The sequence below is a fragment of the Salmo salar genome, chromosome 08 (genome assembly GCF_965601325.2).
Source record: "Salmo salar chromosome 08, fSalSal1, whole genome shotgun sequence".
Taxonomy (NCBI): domain Eukaryota; kingdom Metazoa; phylum Chordata; class Actinopteri; order Salmoniformes; family Salmonidae; genus Salmo; species Salmo salar.
In genome coordinates this window covers 6,117,501-6,130,120 of record NC_138298.1, presented here as the reverse complement: position 1 = coordinate 6,130,120, position 12,620 = coordinate 6,117,501, and the positions used below count along the sequence as shown (strand labels likewise).

Below are 12,620 nucleotides of genomic sequence, written 5' to 3'. Positions count from 1 at the left end.
GTCTAAATCGTGTTTGAGTCACTCTGTAAGTACCATTTTGCTATACAGCTTACTCCTGATGATAGGAACACTGTTGACACTTTTCAGCAAGTTGCAGTTATGAAATACAGAAATAAACAGTTTTTCCAAAAAAAGGTCTAAATCATGGTTGAGTCACTCTGTAAGTACCATTGTTGCCGTACTGCTTAATCCAGATGATAGGAACACTGTTGACACTTTTCAGCAAGTTGCAATCATGAAATACAGAAATAAACTGTTTTTCGAAAACAAGGTCTAAATCATGTTTGAGTCACTCTGTAAGTACCATTTTGCTGTACAGCTTACTCCTGATGATAGGAACACTGTTGACACTTTTCAGCAAGTTGCAGTTATGAAATACAGAAATAAACTGTTTTTCAAAAACAAGGTCTAAATCATGGTTGAGTCACTCTGTAAGTACCATTGTTGCCGTACTGCTTAATCCAGATGATAGGAACACTGTTGACACTTTTCAGCAAGTTGCAATCATGAAATACAGAAAAAAACTGTTTTTCATAAACAAGGTCTAAATCATGTTTGAGTCACTCTTTAACCTGTTAGGGCTAGGGGGCAGCATTGACACGGCTGGATAAAAAACATACCCGATTTAATCTGGTTACCACTCCTACTCAGTAACTAGAATATGCATATACTTATTACATATGGATAGAAAACACCCTAAATTTTCTAAAACTGTTTGAATGGTGTCTGTGAGTATAACAGAACTCAAATGGCAGGTCAAAACCTGAGAGATTCCTTTACAGGAAGTGGCCTGTCTGACCATTTCTGGAACTTCTTTGCCATCTCTATCATTTACTAAGGATCTCTGCTCTAACGTGACACTTCCCACGTCGTCCATAGGCTCTCATAGCCCGGGAAAAAAGAGAATGTCGTCATTCCAGCCCCAGGCTGAAACACATTATCGCCTTTCTCAAGTGGCCCATCAAGAGACACTAGCTTATGCGCGTGACCCCGACCGCCCCCGCCTTTGGGATTTTTTCCTCTGTTTGCCGAAAAGGAGATTCCCTGTCGGAATTTTACCGCTTTTCTACGAGAAAAATGACGTAAAAATTGATTTTAAACAGCGGTTGACATGCTTCGACGTACGGCAATTGAATACTTTGAATTTTATTGTCAGGAATTGCGCCAAGCGCGCGACACTTCTTTACTATTTCGGATAGTGTCTGGAACGCACGAACAAAACGCCGCTATTCGGATATAACGATGGATTATTTTGGACCAAACCAACATTTGTTATTGAAGTAGACGTCCTGGGTGTGCATTCTGACGAAGACAACAAAAGGTAATGACATTTTTATAATAGTAAATATGATTATGGTGAGTGCTAAACTTGCCGGATGTCTAAATAGCGAGCCCGTGATGCCTGGGCTATATACTTAGAATATTGCAAAATGTGCTTTCACCAAAAAGCTATTTTAAAATCGGACATATCGAGTGCATAGAGGAGGTCTGTATCTATAATTCTTAAAATAATTGTTATGCTTTTTGTGAACGTTTATCGTGAGTAATTTAGTAAAATGTTAGCGAATTCCCCGTAAGTTTGCGGGGGGTATGCTAGTTCTGAACGTCACATGCTAATGTAAAAAGCTGGTTTTTGATATAAATATGAACTTGATTGAACAAAACATGCATGTATTGTATAACATAATGTCCTAGGGTTGTCATCTGATGAAGATCATCAAAGGTGAGTGCTGCATTTAGCTGTCTTCTGGGTTTTGGTGACATTATATGCTGGCTTGAAAAATGGGTGTCTGATTATTTCTGGCTTGGTACTCTGCTGACATAATCTAATGTTTTGCTTTCGTTGTAAAGCCTTTTTGAAATCGGACAGTGTGGTTAGATTAACGAGAGTCTTATCTTTAAATGGCTGTAAAATAGTCATATGTTTGAGAAATTGAAGTAATAGGATTTTGAAGATTTTGAAAATCGCGCCACAGGCTGGCAGTGGATGTTACGTAGGTGGGACGAATTCGTCCCGCCGGTCCCATAGAGGTTAAGTACCATTGTTGCCATACTGCTTAATCCAGATGATAGGAACACTGTTGACACTTTTCAGGAGGTTGCAATCATGAAATACAGAAATAAACAGTTTTTCAAAAACTAGGTCTAAATCATGTTTGAGTCACTCTGTAAGAACCATTGTTGCCGTACTGCTTAATCCAGATGATTTGAAAACTGTTGACTCTTTTCAGCAAGTTGCAATCATGAAATACAGAAATAAACAGTTTTTCATGAACAAGGTCTAAATCATGTTTGAGACACTCTGTATCATTGTTGCCGTACTGCTTAATCCAGATGATAGGAACACTGTTGACACTTTTCAGCAAGTTGCAATCATGAAATACAGAAATAAACAGTTTTTCATAAACAAGGTCTAAATCATGTTTGAGTCACTCTGTAAGTACCATTTTGCTGTACAGCTTAATCCTGATGATAGGAAAAATGTTGACACGTTTCAGCAAGTTGCAATCATGAAATACAGAAATAAACAGTTTTTCATAAAAAAGATCTAATTCATGTTTGAGTCACTCTGTAAGTACCATTTTGCTGTGCTGTTTAAAATTGATGATAGGAACACTGTTGACACTTTTCAGCAAGTTGCAATCATGAAATACAGAAATAAACAGTTTTTCAAAAACAAGGTCTAAATCATGTTTGAGTCACTCTGTAAGTACCATTTTGCTGTACAGCTTACTCCAGATGATAGGAACACTGTTGACACTTTTCAGCAAGTTGCAATCATGAAATACAGAAATAAACAGTTTTTCAAAAACAAGGTCTAAATCATGTTTGAGTCACTCTTTAAGTTCCATTGTTGCCATACTGCTTAATCCAGATGATAGGAACGCTGTTGACACTTTTCAGGAGGTTGCAATCATGAAATACAGAAATAAACAGTTTTTCAAAAACTAGGTCTAAATCATGTTTGAGTCACTCTGTAAGTACCATTGTTGCTGTACTGCTTAATCCAGATGATAGGAACACTGTTGACACTTTTCAGCAAGTTGCAATCATGAAATACAGAAATAAACAGTTTTTCATAAACAAGGTCTAAATCATGTTTGAGCCACTCTGTATCATTTTTTCCGTACTGCTTAATCCAGATGATAGGAACACTGTTGACACTTTTCAGCAAGTTGCAATCATGAAATACAGAAATAAACAGTTTTTCAAAAACAAGGTCTAAATCGTGTTTGAGTCACTCTGTAAGTACCATTTTGCTATACAGCTTACTCCTGATGATAGGAACACTGTTGACACTTTTCAGCAAGTTGAAATCATGAAATACAGAAATAAACAGTTTTTCAAAAACAAGGTCTAAATCGTGTTTGAGTCACTCTGTAAGTACCATTTTGCTATACAGCTTACTCCTGATGATAGGAACACTGTTGACACTTTTCAGCAAGTTGCAGTTATGAAATACAGAAATAAACAGTTTTTCAAAAAACAAGGTCTAAATCATGTTTGAGTCACTCTGTAAGTACCATTTTGCTGTACTGTTTAAAATCGATGATAGGAACATTGTAGACACTTTTCAACCAGTTGCAATCATGAAATACAGAAATAAACAGTTTTTCAAAAACAAGGTCTAAATCATGTTTGAGTCACTCTGTAAGTACCATTTTGCTGTACAGCTTACTCCAGATGATAGGAACACTGTTGACACTTTTCAGCAAGTTGCAATCATGAAATACAGAAATAAACAGTTTTTCAAAAACAAGGTCTAAATCATGTTTGAGTCACTCTTTAAGTTCCATTGTTGCCATACTGCTTAATCCAGATGATAGGAACACTGTTGACACTTTTCAGGACGTTGCAATCATGAAATACAGAAATAAACAGTTTTTCAAAAACTAGGTCTAAATCATGTTTGAGTCACTCTGTAAGTACCATTGTTGCTGTACTGCTTAATCCAGATGATAGGAACACTGTTGACACTTTTCAGCAAGTTGCAATCATGAAATACAGAAATAAACAGTTTTTCATAAACAAGGTCTAAATCATGTTTGAGCCACTCTGTATCATTTTTTCCGTACTGCTTAATCCAGATGATAGGAACACTGTTGACACTTTTCAGCAAGTTGCAATCATGAAATACAGAAATAAACAGTTTTTCAAAAACAAGGTCTAAATCGTGTTTGAGTCACTCTGTAAGTACCATTTTGCTATACAGCTTACTCCTGATGATAGGAACACTGTTGACACTTTTCAGCAAGTTGCAATCATGAAATACAGAAATAAACTGTTTTTCAAAAACAAGGTCTAAATCATGTTTGAGTCACTCTGTAAGTACCATTTTGCTGTACAGCTTACTCCTGATGATAGGAGCACTGTTGACACTTTTCAGCAAGTTGCAGTTATGAAATACAGAAATAAACTGTTTTTCAAAAACAAGGTCTAAATCATGGTTGAGTCACTCTGTAAGTACCATTGTTGCCGTACTGCTTAATCCAGATGATAGGAACACTGTTGACACTTTTCAGCAAGTTGCAATCATGAAATACAGAAAAAAACTGTTTTTCATAAACAAGGTCTAAATCATGTTTGAGTCACTCTTTAAGTACCATTGTTGCCATACTGCTTAATCCAGATGATAGGAACACTGTTGACACTTTTCAGCAAGTTGCAATCATGAAATACAGAAATAAACAGTTTTTCAAAAAACAAGGTCTAAATCATGTTTGAGTCACTCTGTAAGTACCATTTTGCTGTACTGTTTAAAATCGATGATAGGAACATTGTAGACACTTTTCAACCAGTTGCAATCATGAAATACAGAAATAAACAGTTTTTCAAAAACAAGGTCTAAATCATGTTTGAGTCACTCTGTAAGTACCATTTTGCTGTACAGCTTACTCCAGATGATAGGAACACTGTTGACACTTTTCAGCAAGTTGCAATCATGAAATACAGAAATAAACAGTTTTTCAAAAACAAGGTCTAAATCATGTTTGAGTCACTCTTTAAGTTCCATTGTTGCCATACTGCTTAATCCAGATGATAGGAACACTGTTGACACTTTTCAGGAGGTTGCAATCATGAAATACAGAAATAAACAGTTTTTCAAAAACTAGGTCTAAATCATGTTTGAGTCACTCTGTAAGTACCATTGTTGCTGTACTGCTTAATCCAGATGATAGGAACACTGTTGACACTTTTCAGCAAGTTGCAATCATGAAATACAGAAATAAACAGTTTTTCATAAACAAGGTCTAAATCATGTTTGAGCCACTCTGTATCATTTTTTCCGTACTGCTTAATCCAGATGATAGGAACACTGTTGACACTTTTCAGCAAGTTGCAATCATGAAATACAGAAATAAACAGTTTTTCAAAAACAAGGTCTAAATCGTGTTTGAGTCACTCTGTAAGTACCATTTTGCTATACAGCTTACTCCTGATGATAGGAACACTGTTGACACTTTTCAGCAAGTTGCTATCATGAAATACAGAAATAAACAGTTTTTCAAAAACAAGGTCTAAATCGTGTTTGAGTCACTCTGTAAGTACCATTTTGCTATACAGCTTACTCCTGATGATAGGAACACTGTTGACACTTTTCAGCAAGTTGCAGTTATGAAATACAGAAATAAACAGTTTTTCCAAAAAAAGGTCTAAATCATGGTTGAGTCACTCTGTAAGTACCATTGTTGCCGTACTGCTTAACCTGTTGGGTCTAGGGGGCAGCATTTGCACGTCTGGATAAAAAAAATGTACCCGATTTAATCTGGTTACTAATCCTACCCAGTTACTAGAATATGCATATACTTATTATATATGGATAGAAAACACTCTAAAGTTTCCAAAACTGTTTGAATGGTGTCTGTGAGTATAACAGAACTCATTTGGCAGGCAAAACCCTGAGACATTTTCTGACAGGAAGTGGATACCTGATGTGTTGTATTGACTTTAAACCTCTCCCATTGAAAAACACAGGGGTTTAGGAATATTTTGGCACTTCCTATTGCTTCCACTAGATGTCACCAGCCTTTACAAAGTGTTTTGAGTCTTCTGGAGGGAGATCTGACCGAACAAGAGCCATGGAACGGTGATGTCCCATTAGACACCTGGCGCGCTACTTCATGTTGGGTACCCTCGTTCCAATACGTTATAAAAGGCTATGCATTCGTCCACCTTGAATATTATTCATGTTCTGGTTAAAAAAGGCCCTAATGATTTATGCTATACAACGTTTGACATGTTTGAACGAACGGAAATATATTTTTTCCCCTCGTTCATGACGAGAAGTCCGGCTGGCTTACATCATGTGCTAACGAGACGGAGATTTTTGGACATAAATGATGAGCTTTTTTGAACAAAACTACATTCGTTATGGACCTGTGATACCTGGAAGTGACATCTGATGAAGAGAATCAAAGGTAATGGATTATTTACATAGTATTTTCGATTTTAGATCTCCCCAACATGACGTCTAGTCTGTATCGCAACGCGTATTTTTCTGGGCACAGTGCTCAGATTATTGCAAAGTGTGATTTCCCAGTAAGGTTATTTTTAAATCTGGCAAGTTGATTGCGTTCAAAAGATGTAAATCTATAATTCTTTAAATGACAATATAATATTTTACCAATGTTTTCTAATTTTAATTATTTAATTTGTGACGCTGACTTGACTGCCGGTTATTGGAGGGAAACGATTTCCTCAACATCAATGCCATAGTAAAACGCTGTTTTTGTATATAAATATGAACTTGATAGAACTAAAAATGCATGCATTGTCTAACATAATGTCCTAGGAGTGTCATCTGATGGAGATTGTAAAAGGTTAGTGTATCATTTTAGCTGGTTTTATGGTTTTGGTGACCCTGTCTTTGACTTGACAAAACATTACACACAACTCTTGTAAATGTACTGTCCTAACATACTCTAAATTTATGCTTTCGCCGTAAAACCTTTTTGAAATCGTAAAACGTGGTTAGATTAAGGAGATGTTTATCTTTCAAATGGTGTAACATAGTTGTATTTTTGAAAAATTTGAATTTTGACATTTATTTGGATTCAAATTTGCCGCTCTTGAAATGCACCTGCTGTTGATGGAGTGCACCACAGGTGGCACGCTAGCGTCCCACCTAGCCCCAAGAGGTTAATCCAGATGATAGGAACACTGTTGACACTTTTCAGCAAGTTGCAATCATGAAATACAGAAATAAACTGTTTTTCAAAAACAAGGTCTAAATCATGTTTGAGTCACTCTGTAAGTACCATTTTGCTGTACAGCTTACTCCTGATGATAGGAGCACTGTTGACACTTTTCAGCAAGTTGCAGTTATGAAATACAGAAATAAACTGTTTTTCAAAAACAAGGTCTAAATCATGGTTGAGTCACTCTGTAAGTACCATTGTTGCCGTACTGCTTAATCCAGATGATAGGAACACTGTTGACACTTTTCAGCAAGTTGCAATCATGAAATACAGAAAAAAACTGTTTTTCATAAACAAGGTCTAAATCATGTTTGAGTCACTCTTTAAGTACCATTGTTGCCATACTGCTTAATCCAGATGATAGGAACACTGTTGACACTTTTCAGGAGGTTGCAATCATGAAATACAGAAATAAACAGTTTTTCAAAAACTAGGTCTAAATCATGTTTGAGTCACTCTGTAAGAACCATTGTTGCCGTACTGCTTAATCCAGATGATTTGAAAACTGTTGACTCTTTTCAGCAAGTTGCAATCATGAAATACAGAAATAAACAGTTTTTCATGAACAAGGTCTAAATCATGTTTGAGACACTCTGTATCATTGTTGCCGTACTGCTTAATCCAGATGATAGGAACACTGTTGACACTTTTCAGCAAGTTGCAATCATGAAATACAGAAATAAACAGTTTTTCATAAACAAGGTCTAAATCATGTTTGAGTCACTCTGTAAGTACCATTTTGCTGTACAGCTTAATCCTGATGATAGGAAAAATGTTGACACGTTTCAGCAAGTTGCAATCATGAAATACAGAAATAAACAGTTTTTCATAAAAAAGATCTAATTCATGTTTGAGTCACTCTGTAAGTACCATTTTGCTGTGCTGTTTAAAATTGATGATAGGAACACTGTTGACACTTTTCAGCAAGTTGCAATCATGAAATACAGAAATAAACAGTTTTTCATAAACAAGGTCTAAATCATGTTTGAGCCACTCTGTATCATTTTTTCCGTACTGCTTAATCCAGATGATAGGAACACTGTTGACACTTTTCAGCAAGTTGCAATCATGAAATACAGAAATAAACAGTTTTTCAAAAACAAGGTCTAAATCGTGTTTGAGTCACTCTGTAAGTTCCATTTTGCTATACAGCTTACTCCTGATGATAGGAACACTGTTGACACTTTTCAGCAAGTTGCAGTTATGAAATACAGAAATAAACAGTTTTTCCAAAAAAAGGTCTAAATCATGGTTGAGTCACTCTGTAAGTACCATTGTTGCCGTACTGCTTAATCCAGATGATAGGAACACTGTTGACACTTTTCAGCAAGTTGCAATCATGAAATACAGAAATAAACTGTTTTTCGAAAACAAGGTCTAAATCATGTTTGAGTCACTCTGTAAGTACCATTTTGCTGTACAGCTTACTCCTGATGATAGGAACACTGTTGACACTTTTCAGCAAGTTGCAGTTATGAAATACAGAAATAAACTGTTTTTCAAAAACAAGGTCTAAATCATGGTTGAGTCACTCTGTAAGTACCATTGTTGCCGTACTGCTTAATCCAGATGATAGGAACACTGTTGACACTTTTCAGCAAATTGCAATCATGAAATACAGAAAAAAACTGTTTTTCATAAACAAGGTCTAAATCATGTTTGAGTCACTCTTTAAGTACCATTGTTGCCATACTGCTTAATCCAGATGATAGGAACACTGTTGACACTTTTCAGGAGGTTGCAATCATGAAATACAGAAATAAACAGTTTTTCGAAAACTAGGTCTAAATCATGTTTGAGTCACTCTGTAAGAACCATTGTTGCCGTACTGCTTAATCCAGATGATTTGAAAACTGTTGACTCTTTTCAGCAAGTTGCAATCATGAAATACAGAAATAAACAGTTTTTCATGAACAAGGTCTAAATCATGTTTGAGACACTCTGTATCATTGTTGCCGTACTGCTTAATCCAGATGATAGGAACACTGTTGACACTTTTCAGCAAGTTGCAATCATGAAATACAGAAATAAACAGTTTTTCATAAACAAGGTCTAAATCATGTTTGAGTCACTCTGTAAGCACCATTTTGCTGTACAGCTTAATCCTGATGATAGGAAAAATGTTGACAAGTTTCAGCAAGTTGCAATCATGAAATACAGAAATAAACAGTTTTTCATAAAAAAGATCTAATTCATGTTTGAGTCACTCTGTAAGTACCATTTTGCTGTGCTGTTTAAAATTGATGATAGGAACACTGTTGACACTTTTCAGCAAGTTGCAATCATGAAATACAGAAATAAACAGTTTTTCAAAAAACAAGGTCTAAATCATGTTTGAGTCACTCTGTAAGTACCATTTTGCTGTACTGTTTAAAATCGATGATAGGAACATTGTAGACACTTTTCAACCAGTTGCAATCATGAAATACAGAAATAAACAGTTTTTCAAAAACAAGGTCTAAATCATGTTTGAGTCACTCTGTAAGTACCATTTTGCTGTACAGCTTACTCCAGATGATAGGAACACTGTTGACACTTTTCAGCAAGTTGCAATCATGAAATACAGAAATAAACAGTTTTTCAAAAACAAGGTCTAAATCATGTTTGAGTCACTCTTTAAGTTCCATTGTTGCCATACTGCTTAATCCAGATGATAGGAACACTGTTGACACTTTTCAGGAGGTTGCAATCATGAAATACAGAAATAAACAGTTTTTCAAAAACTAGGTCTAAATCATGTTTGAGTCACTCTGTAAGTACCATTGTTGCTGTACTGCTTAATCCAGATGATAGGAACACTGTTGACACTTTTCAGCAAGTTGCAATCATGAAATACAGAAATAAACAGTTTTTCATAAACAAGGTCTAAATCATGTTTGAGCCACTCTGTATCATTTTTTCCGTACTGCTTAATCCAGATGATAGGAACACTGTTGACACTTTTCAGCAAGTTGCAATCATGAAATACAGAAATAAACAGTTTTTCAAAAACAAGGTCTAAATCGTGTTTGAGTCACTCTGTAAGTACCATTTTGCTATACAGCTTACTCCTGATGATAGGAACACTGTTGACACTTTTCAGCAAGTTGCAGTTATGAAATACAGAAATAAACAGTTTTTCCAAAAAAAGGTCTAAATCATGGTTGAGTCACTCTGTAAGTACCATTGTTGCCGTACTGCTTAATCCAGATGATAGGAACACTGTTGACACTTTTCAGCAAGTTGCAATCATGAAATACAGAAATAAACTGTTTTTCAAAAACAAGGTCTAAATCATGTTTGAGTCACTCTGTAAGTACCATTTTGCTGTACAGCTTACTCCTGATGATAGGAGCACTGTTGACACTTTTCAGCAAGTTGCAGTTATGAAATACAGAAATAAACTGTTTTTCAAAAACAAGGTCTAAATCATGGTTGAGTCACTCTGTAAGTACCATTGTTGCCGTACTGCTTAATCCAGATGATAGGAACACTGTTGACACTTTTCAGCAAGTTGCAATCATGAAATACAGAAAAAAACTGTTTTTCATAAACAAGGTCTAAATCATGTTTGAGTCACTCTTTAAGTACCATTGTTGCTATACTGCTTAATCCAGATGATAGGAACACTGTTGACACTTTTCAGGAGGTTGCAATCATGAAATACAGAAATAAACAGTTTTTCAAAAACTAGGTCTAAATCATGTTTGAGTCACTCTGTAAGAACCATTGTTGCCTTACTGCTTAATCCAGATGATTTGAAAACTGTTGACTCTTTTCAGCAAGTTGCAATCATGAAATACAGAAATAAACAGTTTTTCATGAACAAGGTCTAAATCATGTTTGAGACACTCTGTATCATTGTTGCCGTACTGCTTAATCCAGATGATAGGAACACTGTTGACACTTTTCAGCAAGTTGCAATCATGAAATACAGAAATAAACAGTTTTTCATAAACAAGGTCTAAATCATGTTTGAGTCACTCTGTAAGTACCATTTTGCTGTACAGCTTAATCCTGATGATAGGAAAAATGTTGACACGTTTCAGCAAGTTGCAATCATGAAATACAGAAATAAACAGTTTTTCATAAAAAAGATCTAATTCATGTTTGAGTCACTCTGTAAGTACCATTTTGCTGTGCTGTTTAAAATTGATGATAGGAACACTGTTGACACTTTTCAGCAAGTTGCAATCATGAAATACAGAAATGAACAGTTTTTCAAAAACAAGGTCTAAATCATGTTTGAGTCACTCTGTAAGTACCATTTTGCTGTACAGCTTACTCCTGATGATAGGAACACTGTTGACACTTTTCAGCAAGTTACAGTTATGAAATACAGAAATAAACAGTTTTTCCAAAACAAGGTCTAAATCATGGTTGAGTCACTCTGTAAGTACCATTTTGCTGTACAGCTTACTCCTGATGATAGGAACACTGTTGACACTTTTCAGCAAGTTGCAATTATGAAATACAGAAATAAACAGTTTTTCATAAACAAGGTCTAAATCATGTTTGAGTCACTCTGTAAGTACCATTGTTGCCGTACTGCTTAATCCAGATGATAGGAACACTGTTGACACTTTTCAGCAAGTTGCAATCATGAAATACAGAAAAAAAACAGTTTTTCATAAACAAGGTCTAAATCATGTTTGAGTCAATCTGTAAGTACCATTGTTGCCATACTGCTTAATCCAGATGATAGGAACACTGTTGACACTTTTCAGGAGATTGCAATCATGAAATACAGAAATAAACCGTTTTTCATAAACAAACTTGCTACAACATATATAGTCAAAGTGAGTCTGATAAAACAGACATTTAGTCAATTCATCATTAAATGCTTACTACAAGGCAGTGTTGCTGATGAAATAGTGCAAGAGCACACCCTCGTGGACAAAATGCTTACAGCACCTGGTATTCCCAGGCGGTCTCCCATCCAAGTACTAACCAGGCTCGACCCTGCTTAGCTTCCGAGACCAGACGAGATCGGGCGTACCCAGGCTGATATGGCCGTAAGCGAGAAACAATCTCTTGCAACAACATATATAGTCAAAATGAGTCTGATAAACAGACATTGCATTTTCACCAATTAGATAAGCAGCTTGAACTTTGTGTCACTGAAAAAGTAGAAGAAATTATAAACACTGTTCCCATCACTTTTTAGCACAGGTAGTTGGATAAAATACAAACTTTATTTCCTTTCATCATTTGAACAGGGCAAAGGAGCATAAAGCACACACAAGCTGCATTCAGCAACAATATTCTTGTTTGTCTTATAAATACAAGGCAGATGCTAATTGAAAACACAAGGAAATTTGATCCTATTACAAAGGCAGGAAGCTGCATTTAGTGAATTCATCATTAAATGCTTACTACAAGGCAGTGTTGCTGATGAAATAGTGCAAGAGCACACCCTCGTGGACAAAATGCTTACAGCAC

The 12,620-nt window shown here is 35.8% G+C and overlaps 2 non-coding genes across 2 annotated transcripts in view; both read right to left on the bottom strand.

Moving 5' to 3' along the window:
- Positions 1–12,080: 12,080 nt before the first annotated feature.
- LOC145885089 (5S ribosomal RNA) lies at positions 12,081–12,199 on the bottom strand. Its single transcript, XR_014396669.1, has one exon. It is a non-coding gene; the product is annotated as a 5S ribosomal RNA (ribosomal RNA).
- Positions 12,200–12,608: 409 nt separating this feature from the next.
- The window catches only part of LOC145885732 (5S ribosomal RNA), a 119-nt gene continuing 107 nt past the window's right edge, over positions 12,609–12,620 (bottom strand). Inside the window, exon 1 of the ribosomal RNA XR_014397316.1 lies at positions 12,609–12,620. This exon is cut by the window's right edge and continues 107 nt beyond it. This is a non-coding gene — a ribosomal RNA (5S ribosomal RNA).